Raw genomic sequence first — 12,358 nt, 5'->3', positions numbered from 1 at the left:
AGTAGTAAGTTTAGTGGGTAAACCTGAAAATGAAGGGCTGAAGCATTTTGGAAATAGTATTTGAAAAGTGGGACTTCCTATATTAAAATGTGAATATAGTTAAACTAAAGCTTTTCCTTTTTATTTATAGAACAGTATGTTGAAGCAATAGTCAAAATATGTAGCCTGGGGTTGGCAACCCTCTGAAATGGGTGTGCCTAAGTTCCATTATAGTATGTGTCATGGTGACAACTGGCCAGTGTTCTGTCTTTGGTATGTGTCACTGACCCCTTCTTAGTAGTCTGTTAGCATATTTAATGTGTGTCTTTTAAGAACTTTACTTTAGCTGATACTCAGTTTTCTTTGTTTATGAGCAACTTTTAAAAATAGTGTGTCTTGTTTTATTAAAATAAAATTTAATTTTTTAGACTATTCTCAGTTTGCCTAGTTTGGGTAGGTAGATGGCTTATGCATTTAAATAATTTTTTTAAATATTTAAGCACTAAAAAATTCTTCCTAGTGGAGTTATACAAGCAAAACTTTTTGTGAAGTCCTTTCACTGCCTCTGGTCTCTGAGATCTCTTCTAGGATTTTATTTGGGCTTCACAAGTAAGAAATGAAAGAACAGTTTTTTTAAAACTGGTTTTACTGTATTATAGAAAACTGCCTTCAGGTCGTAAGTAGAGTTAAACAGGTGCTCAAAGACAATTTATTCCCGGCACTTTTTGCCCCTTGTAGCAAGGTCACATTGCACATCAAGGCTTTTTTTGGCAGGGTGGGTGGGGTGGTAATTAAGTTTGTTTATTTTTTAATGAAGGTACTAGGGATTGAACCTGGGACCTTGTGCTTGCTAAGCATGCACTCTACCACTGAGCTATGCCCCCCACCCTCGAGGCTTCTTAACTAATTCCCTCATTCCCTGCACCTAATCTTTATACACTCTCTTTTCCTTCATCCTGTAAAATGGAAACGGAAAGAAACCTTTTCATAAGCTGATTGAGGATACTGGAAAAGAGACTGCTAGGAACTATTCATTACTTGCATAGTAGTGTATAGATTTAAATATCTAATATGTTCTGGTATTTCATAAAGATATTTACCAAATTGTTTCCAAAAGTACAAAGAAGTCATCTTCATTTATTCCATTCATTTGGGTTAAAGTGTACATGAGTTTACCTTTAATCCCTCTCTGTTTAGATATGATCTGTTTAGATGTGAATTCCTATCCAGAGAGTTCTGGAGCAGGCTTTGGATAATTCTGCTTTCTTTTGTAGTCTCTGGTATAGGAATGTACAGATACACAATATACATGTATGTTTGTTTTTATATAGCTTTATTCCTATTATAACCCTGTATAGCCAGATATATAATTAATATGGAAGAAGCAGATGACTTTTTTTTTTTTTAAGTCTTAGTAAATATATGGGGCTAATAGCTTATTTGGTCAAACAGATTTATTTCCATGACTCTGAAGTACTCTACAAAAAAGTAGAAAGTAAAAATCACCTATAGTCCTGATGATGGATATAAGTGTTGTTATGTGTGTTATTCTGATACGCTATTTTAATGTATATTTTCTTTTAATACAGTTTTGTTATAGCACTGATTTTTAACTTTGGTATCTAGAAAAAAAACAATAATTCCTTCAACAAACATAACCATGTGCTAACTTTTTTTCTGCTGTTGTTTTAAAAACAGTTTAACTGAAGTATGCATATCATAAAATTCACCCATTTTAAATATGCAGTTCAATAAATTTTAGGAAATTTACTGAATTTACTGGACCGTAGTTCAGTTTTAAAACATGGCCATCAGCCCACTAAGTTTCCTGTTCCCTGTCAGACTTCATCTTCTGCAGCCCCAGGCAACCACTTAACAGTAGTTCCCCTTTATCCATTGTTTCAGTTATCTGTGGTCAACCTGGGTCTGAAAATACTCAATGGAAAATTCCAGAAATAAACAATTCATAAGTTTTAAATTGTGTACTGTTCTGAGTAGCATGATGAAATCTTGTGCCAGTCCCATTCCATCCTGCCCAGGAGGTCAATCATCCCTTTGTCCAGCATGTCCTGCTCCTTAGTCACTTAGTAGCCATCTGGGTAATCAGATCCACTGTCACACTGTCGCAGTGCTTCTGTTCAAGCAGCCCTTCCTTTGCTTAACTGTGGCTCCAGAGCGCGAGAGTGGTGATGCTAGCAGCTCATACATGCCAAAGGGAAGCCACTAAGTACTTCCGTTAAGTGAAAAGGTGAAAGTTCTTGATTTAATAAGTAAAGAAAAAAAGTCATATGCTGGGGTTGCTAAGATCTAAGGTAAGAACAAATCTGTCCATGGTGTTGTGAAGAAGGAAACGGAAATCTGCCAGTTTTGCTGTCACACCTCAGAACTGCAAGTTACGGCCACAGTGAGTGTTAAGTATTTAGTTAAGATGGAAAAGATGTTCAGTTTGTACACTAAGATATTTTGAAAGAGAGAAAGAGAACACATTCACATAACTCATATTACAGTATAGTTGTTTTATTTTATTATTAATTATTGTTGTTAATCTTTTACTGTGCCTAATTTATAAATTAAACTTTATCATAGGTATGTATTTATAGGCTTGCAACATACCTCCCTTGGATAAGGGGGGAATCTCTATAGATTTTTCCTCTTCTGGACGTTTCTTATAAATGAAATCATACAATTACGTTTTTTTGTGTCTGGCTTCCTTCACTTAATGTTTTTGAGGTTCATTTTTGTTGTTGAGTACAGTTGACCTTTGAACAGTGTGGGGTTATGAGGTGCCAACCCTCCGTGCAGTCCAAAATTGGTGTATAACTTTACAGTCTGTCCTCTGTACCTGCAGTTCTGCATTTTCAGGTTCAGCCAAACTCAGATTATGTAGTACTTACTGTATTACATATTTATTGAAAAAAATCTGCATATAAGTGGACTTGCACAATTCAAACCCATGTTATTCAAGGGTCAACTGTATACCACTAATTTGTTCCTTTTCATTGCAGAGTAATATTCCATTATATGGATATACTGCATTTGGTTTATCTGTTCACCAGTTGATGGACATTTGGATTGCTTCTGCTTTTTGGCTATTATGGATAATGCTGCTGTGAACATTAGTGTGGCCATATATTTTCATGTCTTTTGGGTAGATGCCTAGGAATGGAATTGCTGGATCATGGTAAATTTATGTTAATTAAGAAAAAAATGCTAAAATATTGTCCAGACTACCATTTTACATCCCACTACCAGCATCTGACGATTTCAGTTTCTCCAGATCCTCTCAACAGTTGTCATTGTCTTTTTGGATTACAACAATTTTAGTGGGTGTGAAGTGATATATCAGTGTGATTTGAATTTGCATTTACTTAATAACTAATGACATGAACATTTTTTCAAGCCATTTTTATACCTTTTTTGGTGACATGTCTATTAAATCTTTTGCTCATTTAAAAAAATTATTTTTAAAAATTTAACTTTATCATTTTTTTTTTAAATGGAGGTACTGGGGATTGAACCCAGGACCTCCTGCATGCTAAGTGCATGCTCTACCACTGAGCTATACTCTCCTCCCCCTCTTTTGCCCATTTTTAATTGGGTTGTCTATTACTGAGTTATATAGTTCTTTATATAGTCTGGATCCAAGATCTTTATTAGATTCATGATTTACAAATATTTTCTCTTGTCTTTTTATTTTCTTAATGGTCTCTTTTGAGTTGCAAGTTTTTTGAATTTTGAAGAAGTCCAGTTTATCTTTTTTTTCTCTTTTAAGGTTTGTGTTTTTGGTGCTGTGTTGAAGAAATTTTTGCCCAATCCAGGGTCATGAGATTTACTCCTGTGTTTTCTTTTAAAAGTTTTACAGTTTTGGCTCTTACATTTAGATCTTTAATCCATTTTTAATTGCCTTTTTTTAATTGAAGTATAGTTGGTTTACAATGCTGTGTTGGTTTCTTAATTGACTTTTGTATATAGTTTGAGGTAAATTTCCAAGTTCATCTTTTTGTGTGTTGATACCCAGTTGTCTCAGCACCATTTGTAGAAGAGACTATCCTTTCCCCATTGAATCATCTTGGTAGTTTTGTTGATAATCAATTAAGCGTAGATATGAGTTCATTTCTGCACTCTCATTCATCTTTCATTGGTCTACGTGTCAGTCCTTCTGCCAGTTCCACATATTTTGATTACTGTAGCTTTTCATACCATATTGTAATAATGCAAACAGCATTCTTCTTTTCTTGTAAAAATATATGCTCATATTTATAAAAATTGAAACAATATGAAAAACTTCAAGAAGAAAGCACAAATCAGCACCTGAGTAGTCACTGTTTTGGTGAACATGTTTCCAGATGTCTCTGCACATGTATGCTTGTTGTATGAGTGCGCACACACCCTCCACAGTTACACATAAAGACACATCAGTATTTGCCCACGCTCATTGTTCTTGTGTACTTTTGGAGTGAATGCATCTATTGTCAACTTTAAGAGGGAACTGATTATTTTTCTTTCTTCAGGCACTTTTGTAACTTTGTGAGTTTTTAACTGACAAACTTCTGAGAAGAATGAAGACTCTTTGGGCTAAGAACTATGAGTGCTGTTTTCTTGGTAGCATGTGAAATAGAATTTATTTCTCGCTTTTTCTGCTGAAAGTTGACTTTAAAACAAATTTTTAAATGTGTGCTCTGTGATTGGATGGCAAATTACGTGTGAAACTTTAACAGAATTAATCCCCAAACCAGTTTTAAACATTCAAAGTTTGCGTAAGTTTTCTTTTGAGTACTAGATAAACTTTTTGGCAGTTGTGACAGTGAGTGTGGTGCCAATAAATGTATATACATATATGTAGTGATAGTTTTATTTGCAGGCATATAAGGACCTATCCCCAGTCCTGCAAGCTTGGTTTTACCATGTTAATAAAAGAATAGCATCCTTTGTACTTTGTGAATTCCACCTCGTAGCCTTGATGAAGCTGGGTCCTGAGTAGCCATCGTGGAACTGTGACCAAACTTCTCATCTAGGTGTAGGTCAAATTCCATGATCAGAAACTTCTCTGACTTTCACATTTTTCTTGTAGTATGATTTTATATGATGACTACGTGGTTTAAAGTCACGATTAGATATATAACAAGTGTAGGTCACCATACAGGTTATGCTTAATTTAAAAAGATTGAAGTTTAATGTCTGGCAGTGGGGAGCCATTATAGGTTTTGAGTTTGAGGAGTGACATAGAGAGACACATTTCAGAAAGCCACCTGCACATTGGAAATTTGGTGTTTGAAAAAGGCATGCTTAAGTTGTGTGAGAAACTGGATTGCTCAATGGAATAATATAAATAAATAGTTTTGTACATGATTTTAAAAAGTTAAAACTTGAAATAAGAGATTTGCAGATGACAAACGGACTGTACGGAATGAAAAGCGGTTAGCAGTGGCTAACTCTGTGTGGTGGGATTATGGATTTGTCTTCCTGCTTTTGGTGGAAATTTTAGAAAAAATGTTAACTATATTATGTAAAAAGATGTTAAAATGAAACTCTTTTATTCTGAGTTTGGCCCTGAGTCAACAGATGCACATTTCTAAAGTGAGTTGTAAGAGCGCCATGCAGGTCTTGCAAAAGGAAGCGCCAGAAAATGGATCTTGTGACTTTTAATACCTACCCCATCTGTTGGTATGAAAAGATTCTGGAAGTTGGAAATTAGAATAGTTTTTGAACTGAGTTGGAAATTGGAAGAGTTTTTGAACCAAGTTGTTGGTGTGCTAGTTTCTCCTAACCCCCCACCCCACCCCAAGTACAGGTAATGGCTTGAAGAGCTTACTGTGTAACTGGTTCGGTTCTGGGGACACTGGGTTGATGTCTGTCTCATTCAGGCCTGGGTGAAAGAGAGCCTCTCTGCTCTGGCAGCACAGCAAATTGAGGTCCCAGTGTGGGTGACTGCCCATTTTCCCTGTGTTCTTTGGGCAAGGGTGCATGATTCCCATGGACCTGATGAGGCCACTAGCTGTAGAAATCCCACAGGAGCAGAGGTGTGGGATGGAGGAGGGAGAAATAAATGGGTGTATTCTCGGAGGAGGTGTATTGTTCTGCCATCAAGGGAATTGCAGTGAGAGATCTCAAAGGGCTGGGGTGGGTGAGAGCTTCTCAGGACCTTGAAAGCAGTTCCTGGCATCAGCTTTACACTCTTTTGAGCCAGGAGAGCCTTACAGTGACAGTTGTCCCACCAGGGATACTAAGGTGGAAGGGAGAGGGGCAAAGCACAGTCCTCTAATACTGCCTGGCGCGCTAGCCTGCCTTGGGCAGAGCTGGGACAGGGGGAGAAGCTGTAACCTTGAATGGAAAATTTTGACTATTGTACTAAAGTGGATCTATCAATTTCTAAACTCAGATAGTTTTTACAACTTGAAAATGACTAAAGTCATAAGTTTGTCTAAATAAAAGTTCAGGGACATTAACTATCGCTGAAGAATGACTTTAAAGGACAGCGATGAACAGAAAATTGCTTTATGGTTATGTCCCACAGGTTCTGCTTGTTCAGGGTAATGGTTACAGTTGTTTTTCTAATAAGAAAAACATGAATGAAAACAAATCTTTACAAAAAGAATGTGCTCATTGAAGCATTTTGTTGTGAATAAAATGATTTCAACTTTGGGACCTGGTAGATCTGTGCTTGAGTCAGATCAACTCCTTACTAGCACTGACATGAAGTGAGTAAACCAATATTTGAGGTTAATTTTTCTCATTTAGTTTTTATAAAAAAGCTAACATCCTCTGCTTTCTAGTGTTTTTGCAAAGACATTATGGTCTATAGATATTCATAAATATTAGTAGCCCTCTTCCTTAAAGCAGATGTTTCCTATAGTTTAAATAAAATTGTATTACTCCCATTAACATGTGTTTTACTTCCTCTAAATGTATTTCTTTAAAATACCAAATGGATTAGGGGATTTATATGACTACAGAATACTATCAAGGATGTAGGTAGTATAACTTTAGTATAACTAAAAATTCACTTTTGATTTGAAATGTGAAAGGTTTTCAGAAAGAATGAAAAGTAGTTTTACTTATGTGTTGGTTTTTTAGTGAGGAAGCATATGAATTAGGGGTCTAAAGAGAAGGTAGGCACAGGTGGAGAATCTTTTCATTACTGTTCTTGGAGCAGTTTGGTTTGTATAAAATAAAAAGAAGTCATCTTACTGCAGGAAGAACACTTTGTAAAAACCAGTATCGTTTTAATGTTCTTATTTTTCTAAAATATGCTTCATTGTTTTCTGGAAGGCTCTTTTAGTTCTTTATTTGACTGATATAATTTAAAATGATCTTGGTATTTTATCTTTTCTTTCTCGATGTTCTCTTATACTTTTTTAATGTTCAAATTTTATACTTTGGAACTTAAAGTGTTGTTTTTAGTGATAGCAGCACATCTTAAATGTCTCAAAAAGTTGATTTATATCACCTTTAATTTAACAGTATCTTTATTTTTTATATTCTGTGCCTCTGAGTTTCATTTGTAACATAGTTCAGTCTTGCTTATTTGTAGGAATGGCTTTAAATTAGGGAGGAAATTATAGTAAACTTTCTATTTGAGTCCAGAATATTCTTTATAATTCATTCAAGCATCTTTAGTTGCAACCTGCAGAAACTAACAGGGTAATTTGGATGGAAAAGGAATTTATTGGGAGGCTTGGAAAGTACTTCACAGAATTGGTGGAGAGACTAGGAATCCAGACTCACAAAAACGAGCAGTAACCAGAGGAGGGTGAGCATCAGGAAAGGATAGTCCAGGTTATGCTGTAGTAATCATCTGGTTAGAACACTTGCACTTGTCTCTGGTTGCTGCCATTGTGAATGATTTCTCAAGTATCCCTGGTCTTTGGATCATTCTCTCAAGATGGGAAGTCGTGGGGATGGAGCTATATAGTATTTGTGGGCTGACCTTCCGTGACCCCCACACTTGTGCTGCATTGATCCTCCACGTCTTCATTCGGAGGCCCTTGACATGACATATTTAATGTGGCCAAAATGGAACTCCTGCTTTTTTTGGTAACCTCATACCTACTCCTTCCCACCCAGGCAGGTTGTCTTAGAAGTTGTTCCACAATCTGGATTTGTCTGTTTTATGTCTCCTTATAAATAGATAGAGGCTAAACATATTTGACAAGTATTTTACATAGGGTAATATTGAAGATGTCCCATTGTATCACATCAGGAGGCCTATGTCTGTCACATTTCTTGATGATACTAAATTTGATCCCTTATTTAAGGTGGCACCTGCCAGATATCTCCATTGTAAAGGCACATTTAAAATTTTAGAATTACTTTAAAATTACATGATTTATTTTAAAATCCAATCTTGTTTATTTTTTTATTTTTTCCAGTCTGAAATATATAGGTAAAAATTACTTATACGAAAGTATTCATAACAGCAGTTGAAGTATTGCAATGATACATTCATTTGGTTTGTGTATGTTAATCTGTTAAATCATTTAAACTAAGATGTTTAAGTCTGTGAAATAAAGATAGCACAATAGAGAATGGGGAAGTTTTCATTCATTAATTAATTATTTTAATGAGGTACTGGGGATTAAACCCAGGACCTCATGCTTGCTAAGCATGTGCTCTACCACTGAGCTGTTTCCCTCCCTCAAGAAGTTTTGATTCATTGATTTCCTTTCTGAGTGCTCATGCTGATGTTTGAGACTAACACTCGGATTCGCTATTTTGAGCATGTAGGACAAAATAGTATGTGTACACGTTGACAGTAATTTCAGGAAATGACAGTCCCTTTTGACCACATAAAAGGCAGCACGAGGCAATATACATGTGTATGCCAAAATCTGGAAAACTGACTATTTTCCACTTATATATCTCTGCAGAACCTCTTAAAGCTAAGAAAAATAAAATTCCACTAAAGAATTACCAGCTTTTTTGAGAAATTAAATTAACCTATATGATGTGATGCTTTTGTAGTTGTGCATATTGATGTTTTGAATTATTGATTGAATCTGCTAAATGTCATGTGGCTACTTTCATTCTTAAGAAAAAAGCCTGCACAACATGTAAGGTCATTTTTTAAAAGAGGAAGAGGATAGACACTGAAAAAATCCATTTCATACCAGGATGTGTAGCATGTTTGGACTTTGTTCTAAAGATGAGGCTTTAACATACACACATACGTACACACACTCTATGGTCATTAAAGATTAATTTTTAGAATAGTACATGTCTTTTTTTTTTTTTCCTATTCTTTGTTTATTCCAGTTTTATTGAGAATTGACGCACATCACTGCAAAAGTTTAAGGCATACAGCATGATGGTATATTGTGAAATGATTACCACAGTAAGTACATGTCCTCTTTTGAAAGTGTTTTCTCCTTAGCTGGTTTGTGGTTTCAGGCTTGACTAGTCAATATCTGGAATTATCTAAATTCTCCACTAGGTAGAAATGAAAGGAGGACAAACAGATTAAGGATCAGACATGCATAGCAAATGGGATAGTCTTTGTTGAAAAAATTGGCATGATTTTTGTATTTACTGGGACTGAAAAATCTCATCCATTGTTGTATGAGTTCTTGATGTTGCCTTAGTCTCAGTTTAACAAAGCTTTTTTTTTTTTTGAGGACTTCAGTGTTAATCTGTTATGTGCCCCTTATTAGCAGTCAGATGGATAGCATTTGAAATGCCTCTTTTAGGAGGAGAGAATATTCTCCTTTTCCAGGTTAATGGATACACTCATATAAATCTTAAAAAAAAAGTTTTATTTAATTTAAAGCATATGAAAATGTCTTTGGAAGTTGTTAGTGGTGGTGGTGTTTTTAAACATACAAGGCAAATTCAAACGTCATCACTTCTTTAGCTTTCTCTGACACTGTCCTCTAGGCATAATTCAATTATTCTTTCATCTGTTTTCCCATAGCAGTTCATCCACAAAACTCTAGTGTGGCATTGTGCTTAATTACACAGTATTGTAGTAATTTGTTTACATGTCATCTCATAGACTATGAGCTTCTGGAGGGCAGGTCTTATATTATTCAGCATTTTATGCTCTGCCTTGCATGTGACATCTGGTGGTGTAAGTCCTCTACTAAGCTTTGTTGAATTGCCATTAGGAAACAGTTTAGCACATTTTTTTTCCCCTAAAGATTATGTGACAAAACGTTTTAATAGTTTTAAGAAATCTATTTGATGGCTACTCAAACAGATAATTGTGCAGGAATATTGCATATCAGACTTACAGTATCTCTCCAAAGTGGTTATCTATGCTTGTTGCAATTGAATTATTTTGTTAGCCTGGAAAACCATTATCTGTAAAATCATTGTGTATAAAACCTATGGTGTACACCTTTGAGTATTTTATTTAAAGTCTTTTTATTAATCTTTAATAGGGGAAATTACACATTTTTCTAAATTTTATCACTCACTTTTTTATTGATCTCTTCATGTCTCTCATTTTCTCAAATAAATCTTTTTTGCAGAATGGCCAATCATATTGGGCCATAACTCTAAACAAGTCGCATTTATTCCAGTATCCTTAAATCATTTATCATATTGTTTGTTAATTCACTCATCCACTCATTCAGCATATACACATTGGAGACTGTAGTGTGTCAGACGTGTGCTTGGTGCAGGGGTTATAAAAACAATGAACAGGCTTTCAGTCCTGAGAAATGGCCAGACATTTTGCTGACTGATATGATGTGTCATGGGGCCTATGAAAAGACACTTAAGTATCTTGGAATACACCCTCTCTGTAAATTTTTTTCTAAATTTCTATTAGAATTGTAGTCTGTAACAGTGATTAGTATGGACGGAATGGTTAAGGACTTGCTGCTTTTTACATATGCAAGTATCATTTCTACAAAAAGTCAGTAACCTCTTTCAGGATGAAGATCAGCTTATTTCTTTGCATCTCAAGTACTGCTGAAGACACAATAAAAGTTTAAGTAATGCTTTTGAATTGACAAATAGCAACTGTAACCCTCTGGTGCTGCTTAAACTGTTTGGGCCTTTAGAACTACAAGAATGGTAGTAACAGCACCTATGCAGAGGGTGTGCTGTTGGCCTAATGTGACAGGTTAAAACTTGGGAAAAGAGCTTGACAAAGGAATTAAGTGCCCCTCATTCTTTATTTTTGAATCTCTCAATTTATAAATAGGTAGGTATTACGTTCCTTTTTAGAGAAGAAGAAATTGAAGCTTTGGGAGACTTAAGATTCTTATTCAAAGTTTAAAAGTTAATGTGTTCTTTCTGTCAAATTACATTACACATGGATTCATATTTTTGCCAGGAAGATAATTAAATATTTGTTTTGGTTATAGAACTCTCTGGAACTAGAGCAATATGTGACAACCCAGGCACAGAGCTTCTCTCTGAAGCTCACAGGTCAGGTCTGTAGTGCTGGCCTGGTTGGTGTCATGCTGCAGTGGCCCAGACTAAATGGTGCCCTGGCTTGTGTTGTTTTAAGCAACACGCAAATTACTAAATTTTGCAGATTACTTCTCTTAATTTTTAATGTTTCATTAAGGGTTAAGATATTTTAAGAGTGGGATGTGTACATTTGATTTTATTAGTGGTTCCTAGTTTTCTTTTTGAATAGGTTGTTTTTTTCATTCTAGTGTTTGGAATAAGGTTGGTTTTTTTTTTTTTCTTTAATGCATAGATGACTCAAAATATAGCCATCTGTATTTTGAAATTTGTGATACTGCAGTTCAGACCCAGAAGTTTGAGAACATGTTACACTTAAATATATACTTTTGGAGGGCATTATTTCAATATTTGGCACTTTTGAGGTATTGCTGCTGAACACTTGCATATGTTGTGTATTTCCAGCAGTAGAAAAAATGGCTGGGGCAAATTAAGATGTAGACTTAGCTTTGGGACTTTGAATTTTCCAACTATGAGTTGACTTGTCTGTGTTTCTGTTGCTGTGAAGTGTAATTTTCAGAGGTACTCTGTGAAGTGCCGCAGTTGTAGAAAGGGACACGAGTGGGTGGACTTTGTGTTCTTTACTTCCAAAAGAGACCATTTTCCTTTTGTTAATGTTAGATCTATAATATGTTCTCTAATTAAAAGTGAGAAATCACATGCGTTTTCCCCTCCTTGTTGTATAGCTTACAATGTGGAGTATTGTTTTTATGCCTTGGCCACATTGTCATACTTCTAAGTCTGGATCAGCTTTCATCATTTTATCTCTTGCCTTCGCAATGTCTTGCAATATATCCACGAGTTCCTTTAATATGAAATTCTTTTGCTGGTGTCACTTCCTCTGGGACATCTTCATCTTTTTCATCATAGCCATTTTCCTCACTTATGTGGATAAGTTTGCCTCTACAAAATTCCTAACTGCGTATTTAGTCTCCCTAATGGCAGTAGTGTCAACATTCTTGCA

The 12,358-nt window shown here is 35.4% G+C and overlaps 1 protein-coding gene and 1 non-coding gene across 8 annotated transcripts in view; one reads left to right on the top strand and one right to left on the bottom strand.

The window, feature by feature from the left end:
* The window catches only part of CYRIB (CYFIP related Rac1 interactor B), a 135,024-nt gene that overhangs the window by 64,426 nt on the left and 58,240 nt on the right, over positions 1 to 12,358 (top strand). The window lies entirely within an intron of this gene.
* On the bottom strand, positions 3,477 to 3,549 carry TRNAL-UAG (transfer RNA leucine (anticodon UAG)). Its single transcript has one exon. It is a non-coding gene; the product is annotated as a tRNA-Leu (tRNA).

Source organism: Camelus bactrianus, chromosome 25, assembly GCF_048773025.1.
Source record: "Camelus bactrianus isolate YW-2024 breed Bactrian camel chromosome 25, ASM4877302v1, whole genome shotgun sequence".
In the NCBI taxonomy this organism is placed as follows: Eukaryota; Metazoa; Chordata; class Mammalia; order Artiodactyla; family Camelidae; genus Camelus; species Camelus bactrianus.
The sequence above is the reverse complement of the archived record's forward strand: the minus strand, read 5'-3'. Positions and strand labels throughout refer to the sequence as shown.